This window comes from Benincasa hispida, chromosome 7 (assembly GCF_027475165.1).
Source record: "Benincasa hispida cultivar pf3 chromosome 7, pf3_genome.v1.1, whole genome shotgun sequence".
Classification (NCBI taxonomy): domain Eukaryota; kingdom Viridiplantae; phylum Streptophyta; class Magnoliopsida; order Cucurbitales; family Cucurbitaceae; genus Benincasa; species Benincasa hispida.
Genome location: NC_143484.1, coordinates 7,966,325 through 7,973,404, shown reverse-complemented (window position 1 = coordinate 7,973,404; position 7,080 = coordinate 7,966,325).

Below are 7,080 nucleotides of genomic sequence, written 5' to 3'. Positions count from 1 at the left end.
AATTCTTCTAAAAGCTGTAATCTTGAAGATGAATTAATAATTAAAAAAAAAAAACTAAAATAATTTAATTAATTAATTTCTCAAAAACCATGCAGTTAAATGATTATACTATATGATTTTTGTATTTTTTACAAGAAAATGAGTTTTGGAAAATTTGTGAATTTAGAGCAATGAATCCGACATTAAATCTAGAGTTAACGTTCGTGATTTAGAATTTATAATATTTTTCTTTTTATAATTTACATGGAAGAAAATTTTAAAGTATAATAATATTTTTCTTATGAATTAGTAACTATTATTTTACGTGAATGACCTTATTTTTAATAATACTATATGGTGAGTCTTGGTGAAGAAATTTTGGCCAATTAAAATTCATCTTGACATCACAATGAAAGCTCATTTTATTAAATTTAGGCCAATTAAAAATTATTGTGTCCCTAAATTAAATTCTAGAAACAAATAAATGACAAACTAAAAAATGTCACATTTCTTTTCTAGCTATCTCATCACAACGATATGCTTATAAAATTCATTAGTGATTAAATGGAGACCACGATCGATAAATTTGGATAGTGGGTTGATTGGGCCTAAAATTATAAATTGGACCGAGCCAAGTAATTAAAGTCACTCGAGTCCAAAGTCCAACAAAATTAAAGTCCATTGTGCAAAATTAAACCAAACAAAATATTGGATTCAGGCCCAACTTTGGTCCAAACCCAAGCCCAATTGTTGACCCAAAAACTAATTAGGCCCAAGCCCACCTTAATCCCTTGAATGCTAGCATCTACCCTTCCTTTTGTGGGAGATTTTGAAGAACTGAGGACCAAAGATTTATGAGACCAAAACTTCTCTCAAATTATAGAAAACTTCAAAATTGAAGCTCCAGAAAATACTTGAAAGACATAGGTGGTGTTTGGGCCATCGACTTCAAGTAGTAGAGTTGGCTATATGTTTGAGACTTCAATTATAATAGTTAGTATTTTCAATTTTTATAACTTACAATTAACTATAATGATACTATTTCAAATTCCTCTTTGTTACGGTGTTTACCATATCCTACCTATATTAAAATAATTTGTACCCAAACACATACTATAATAACCAATTCAATACCCCAACACACTTTCTTAAACTTCCTTTGACATTTGAGACAAAACATCAAAATAATATATATTAGAGATTGTACCTACCATACTTACATCAATACATATAAAGTTCATTATGTGAATTAAATTTCTGGGGAAATATTGTCAAACAATGAGTTGAAACTAATATCTACTTGAATAACTATTATGTAAAATAAATATTTAGTTAGTTTCATCATTGTTTTCGATATTTATCAGTGTATGACAAAATACATAAAAGATTATCTATTTAAATTTATAAAATATGAACTATGAAGTTAATAGGTTGGAGTTATGAAATCCATATTTGGGATGCAAAGTTACGAGATGAAAATCTTTGATAAATGTACAAAATAAAGAAATAATAGAAGATGAAGTTACTCGATAAATATGCAAACTCCTATAGTAAATACTATTATTATTGAGTTAATACCAACTTATGAAATTGGTGAGCCAAACACGTCATGGCAAGTAAAAATAATTATTATCTTTTTTAACTAAAATTATTTTATTAACTATAAAATTTCCCTTAAACTAACTTTTATTTTATTAGTAAAAATAATTATTATCTTATTTTAACTAAAATTTATTTACTTATTAATTATAAAATTTCCCTTAACTTTTATTTTATTAGTTTATCTCATAAAAAAATTTAAAGCATTTTAGACCAACGATTAAAGACAAAATACCAAACCCAATGAGTAAAAGATACTGAAGCCAAATCTGAAGAGTATCTAAGTTTAAAATAATGAACCAAAGAATCCTCTTAATGAAAGATTTGAATTCTTTAGTTAAATTCAAAAAACAATAATCAGTTTTAAAAATACATATTTTAGGTTTCAAAACTTGGATTTTGAAAAAACGTAAATAAAAAATAGATAATAGAACAAAGAGATTTTTAAGTGTATGAAAGTAGTATTAATATTTTTATTCCTAGAATCAATAAATAAAAAATTAGATGTGTTAAATTTTCAGAGAAACTTGTTTCGTCGGTGTTGAATGAGAAATTTTGGACCAATCACAAGTCACCACGTTGTTTGCTAAATTAACGACGAATTTCTAAATCATCGACTTTGGGTCCAATTAGAAGTTAACACATGTCCCAAATTGAATTGAAGACAAGTTTCGATGACATCACGCGGATGAATCAGATGAGATTAAATTGGTCAAATTTGATATTACTATTTCGACTTAAAGTCCAAACTACAAAAAAAAGTTGAATTGGACCCAAATTCCAGATCAGGCCCAAAACCAACTAATTGGGCCCAAGGGTCAGACCCATGGACCAACCAAGCCCACGAAGCCCACCTGAGAACTCTATAAATAGAGAAGTTCTCTTCATTTGTAAGGGCAATATTTTCTACCCTCAGAAGACCCAGAGAGAATTCACTAACAAGCAAAAGACTCTCAAGACTCCTGAAGCTGCACCCCTATAAGGCAGAAGACCTTTGACACAAATACTCTTCCAAGACTTCTACTTCAAGCTTCCAAGACTCCTGAAGCTGCACTCCTATAAGGCAGAAGACCTTTGAAGATACAAATACTCTTCCAAGACTTCTACTTCAAGCTTCTAAGACTCTTGAAGCTGCACTCCTATAAGGCAGAAGACCTTTGAAGACACAAATACTCTTCCAAGACTTCTACTTCAAGCTTCCAAGACTCCTGAAGTTGCACTCCTATAAGGCAGAAGACCTTTGAAGATACAAATACTCTTCCAAGACTTCTACTTCAAGCTTCCAAGACTCCTGAAGCTGCATTCCTATAAGGCAGAAGATCTTTGAAGACACAAATACTCTTCCAAGACTTCTACTCCAAGCTTCCAAGACTTCTACTTCAAGAACGTTCGGTGCTTTCCTTCTCCAAGTCAAGCATATTCACCCAATTGAGAGAGAATCAGAGGATCAAGTATTAGAGATCGAACCACATCGCATCAAATTAATTCCAACATCAACACCAACTCAAGTTCAACTCCACGAAACATGTTTCTCTTGAAACCTCGTGCGAACAAATTGGCACGCCCAGTGGGACATCTCTACCTCTCATCTCTCTCTCGTAATCCAAGTATAACAAATCTACAAATGGCACCAAAGAAGGTTGCATCCAAACGCAAGCAACACTTACATAAGCTCTGTTATCACAGAGGAAATCTGGGACCAGCTGATGGAATCTCCTAAAGGCGGGATCATCATCAGAAAAAATCCCTTGTTCGACAACTATGCTTCTGCTACTGATCTATCAGAGAAAGAATCACATCTTGATGTAGTGTCTGTCATGATGACTAACGTAACGACTGAGTCAACCATGGCAAAGATGGAGGTAAAGATAAATCTTCTAATGAAGGCTGTAGAGGAGAGAGATCATGAAATCGCTGCTTTAAGAGATCAGATACAGGCTCGAGATACTTCTGAATCAAGTCAATCCCCAGCTACAAAAGCCAATGACAAAGGAAAGACTGTCTTACAGGAAAGTCAGCCACCACAATGCACCTCTGTTGCCTCCCTGTCAATTCAACAGCTCCAGGACATGATCACAAACTCCATAAGAGCTCAGTACAAAGGACCGTTGCAAACCTCCTTTATGTACTCCAAGCCATACACCAAGAGAATCGACAACCTGAGAATGCCAACTGGGTATTAACCTCCAAAGTTCCAGCAGTTCAATGGAAAGGACAATCCAAAGCAACATATTGCACACTTCATTGAAACCTGTGAAAATGCAGGAACCAAAGGAGACTAGCTAGTCAAGCAGTTCGTCCGTACCTTGAAAGGAAATGCTTTCGATTGGTATAGTGATTTGGAGCCAGAAGTGATTGACAGTTGGGAACAGCTAGAAAGAGAGTTCCTGAACCACTTCTATAGTACAAGGCACACTGCTAGCATGATGGAGCTGACGAACACCAAACAGTGGAAGGGAGAGACAGTCATCGATTTCATCAACCGATGGAGAGCATTGAGTCTGGATTGCAAAGATAGACTCACTGAATTGTCTGCAGTGGAGATGTGCACTCAAGGCATGCATTGAGAGCTTCTATACATCCTACAAGGGATAAAACCTGGTACATTTGAGGAGTTGGCAACACGCACTCATGATATGGAGCTGAGTATCACCAATAGGGGAACTAAATATTTCTTAGTCCTGGAAGGGAGAAAATACAAGAATGAATCCAAGGGCACTGAAAAGATCATGGATAGTGCCACAAACGAATCTATGGTCGTTCATGTGACCCCGCAAAAATTTTCCTTCAAAGAAAAACAAACAAAATTTGAAAGAAGGCACAATGAGGGCGAGAAGCGTCGTCCAACTCTTAAAGAAAGACAAGAGAAGGTTTATCCATTCCCTGACTCTGATGTGGCAGATATATTGGAGCAACTACTAGAGAAGCAACTTATTCAGTTGTCGAAATGCAAGCGGTCGGAACAAGTAGGAAAAGTAGATGTTCCTAACTACTGCAAGTATCATCGGGTCTTTAGTCACCCAGTTGAAAGGTGCTTCGTGCTGAAGGAACGCGTTCTGAATTTGGCACATGAAAAGAAGATTGAGCTAGATTTAGATGAAGTAGCTCAGGCAAATCACGCTACAGTAACGGCGACTTCAAGTGTTCCAACACTGTCTATGTCTCATGCTCAAAGACAAAGCTTGATCCAGTTCGGAGCCTTCGAGCCTATAGTCGTTTGGTTCCAGCAAGAGATTCAAACGATAAATTCCAAAAAGAAAGATGAGCTCGTTGGAGAGGACGACGAAGGGTGGATAGTTGTGACTCGTCGAAAAAGAAGACAACCGAACTCCACCCAAAAAGAGTCACGTTCCTATTGAAGCTATAGAAGAAGGAACAAAACTCTTAAAAAGAAAGGAAAAAAAGATGACACGGAAGTCTAAGCCTACTAAGAAAGAAGACAAGAACTTTCCTCAATTCCGACGGCCGGCAACTTCGGCAGAATTTCTCTCAATAAGCTTTCTCAATAATCATCCAGAGAAAGTATCAGAAGTTATTGCATGTCATACTATCGGCATAGTGGAAGTCGACAACAATCATATAACTGTCGAAGAAGTCAACGACTCAGAAGAAATGAAGCAAAAAAACTCTATCTTCGATCATATTAAACCTTCAAGTGCTCAATCTGCAGTCTTTCAAAGATTGAGTATGGCCACGGTAGGAGAAGAAGACCAATGTCCAACAACTACTCCTACTCGAACTTCAGCCTTCGAAAGGCTAAGTATATCCACATCAAAGAAAGATCGACCTTCAATATCTGCTTTTGATTGTCTCAAGACAACAAGCAATCAACATAAAGGAAGGATGAAAATCTTGAAGGCGACGTCATTCCTTGAAGAAAACCACGGCGAAAGGATTCACAGTCGTGTCCCTTCACGCATGAAGAGGAAATTTTCTGTTAACATAAGTACAGAAGGTTCCGTGATAGTGAAGCCAAAACTCATCATATTGACGAATACTACAAATGAAGAGGATGATCAAAACCATGATGAAATAAGAGCTTCTGAAGTTTAAATGAAGAAGTTTCTTGTCGCAAGAGCCTAAACTGCATGATGCTCCTAGCCCGCATGAGCTTAAAATGTGAACGGCCCAAAAAAAAATTGTATGAACTATGTTACGACTTGATCCCTTTCATTATAAAGGGTACATACGCAACTTAAAGAAATTTAAGGTCAGTCGCGCATAAAAAGAAAAAAGTTTCTCTTTGAACTACATTATGACTTGATCCCTATCATTAAGAAGGGTATGTAGGCAGCTTGAAAGAAACTTCAAGCTCAGTCCAGTTAAAAAAAAAAACTTAAACTACGTCATGATTTGATCCCTTTCTTTAAAGGTACGAAGGAAACTTAAAGAAATTTAAGTTTAGTCCATCAGAAGAGGTACCACAACCACCTAAGTATAATACTACAAGATTGATGTTGATCATCCCCTCAAAGAATGACACTTCAGATTGAAGATGTTCATCCCTATTGGGGGCAACACAATGGGTTGAAGATGTTCATCCCTCGTAAGAAGCCAACACAGTAAATAAAAGGCACACACGTGGAATGCGCTTCGCTTCCTCTTTAAAAGTAAACTTATATGCTCCTTCATCTTCAAGTTTAGAGGCTCCATCGATGCTTCATCTTTATGCTCAAAGTCACAAAGTCAAGCCTACTGCCAAAGCTTCATGCTTCATCAAACTCAAATGCGAAGAATTTTTCAATGCTTTGTCAAACTCAAGTGCGAAGGTCTCGTCGATGCTTCTCTATATTTAAGTTCAAAGGCTTCATCGATGCTTCTCCATCTTTAAGTTCAAAGGCTTCGTTGATGCCTCTCCATCTTTAAGTTCAAGATTGGCATGCATGGCCCCACTTCCATCTTCAAGTTAAAGGTTGGTGTGCATGACTCCACTCCATCTTCAAGTTCAAGGTCGGTGTGCATGGCTCGGCTCCATCTTCAATGACTCAATCTACAAAATCATGATGCAGCTTCGCTTCATCTCCAAACTAATGACACGGCTTCACTTCATCTTTAAAGTCATGGTGTGGCTTCGTTTTATCTAATGACGCGGCTTCGCTTCATCTTCAAGTCGTACCGTGGCTTCGTTTCATCTCCAAACTAATGACGCGACTTCACTTCATCTTCAAAGTCGTGGCATGGCTTCATTTCAACTCCAAACTAATGACGCGGCTTCGCTTCATCTCCAAGTCGTGGCATGGCTTCGTTTCATCTCCAAACTGATGATGTGACTTTGCTCCATCTTCAAAGTCATGGTGCGATTTCGTTTCCTCTCCAAAATATTGGTACAACTTCACCTCTTCTCCAAAATTTGTGTAGCTTCGCTTCCTTTCCAAAAATGTGGGTGTGGTTTCACCTCATATGCGAGATCAAGTTTGGTTTGTCTAACTCTACCTCATATGCGAGGACGACTTTAGTCCATCCGGCTCCACCTCATATGTAAGGACAACTCCGGTACGTCTG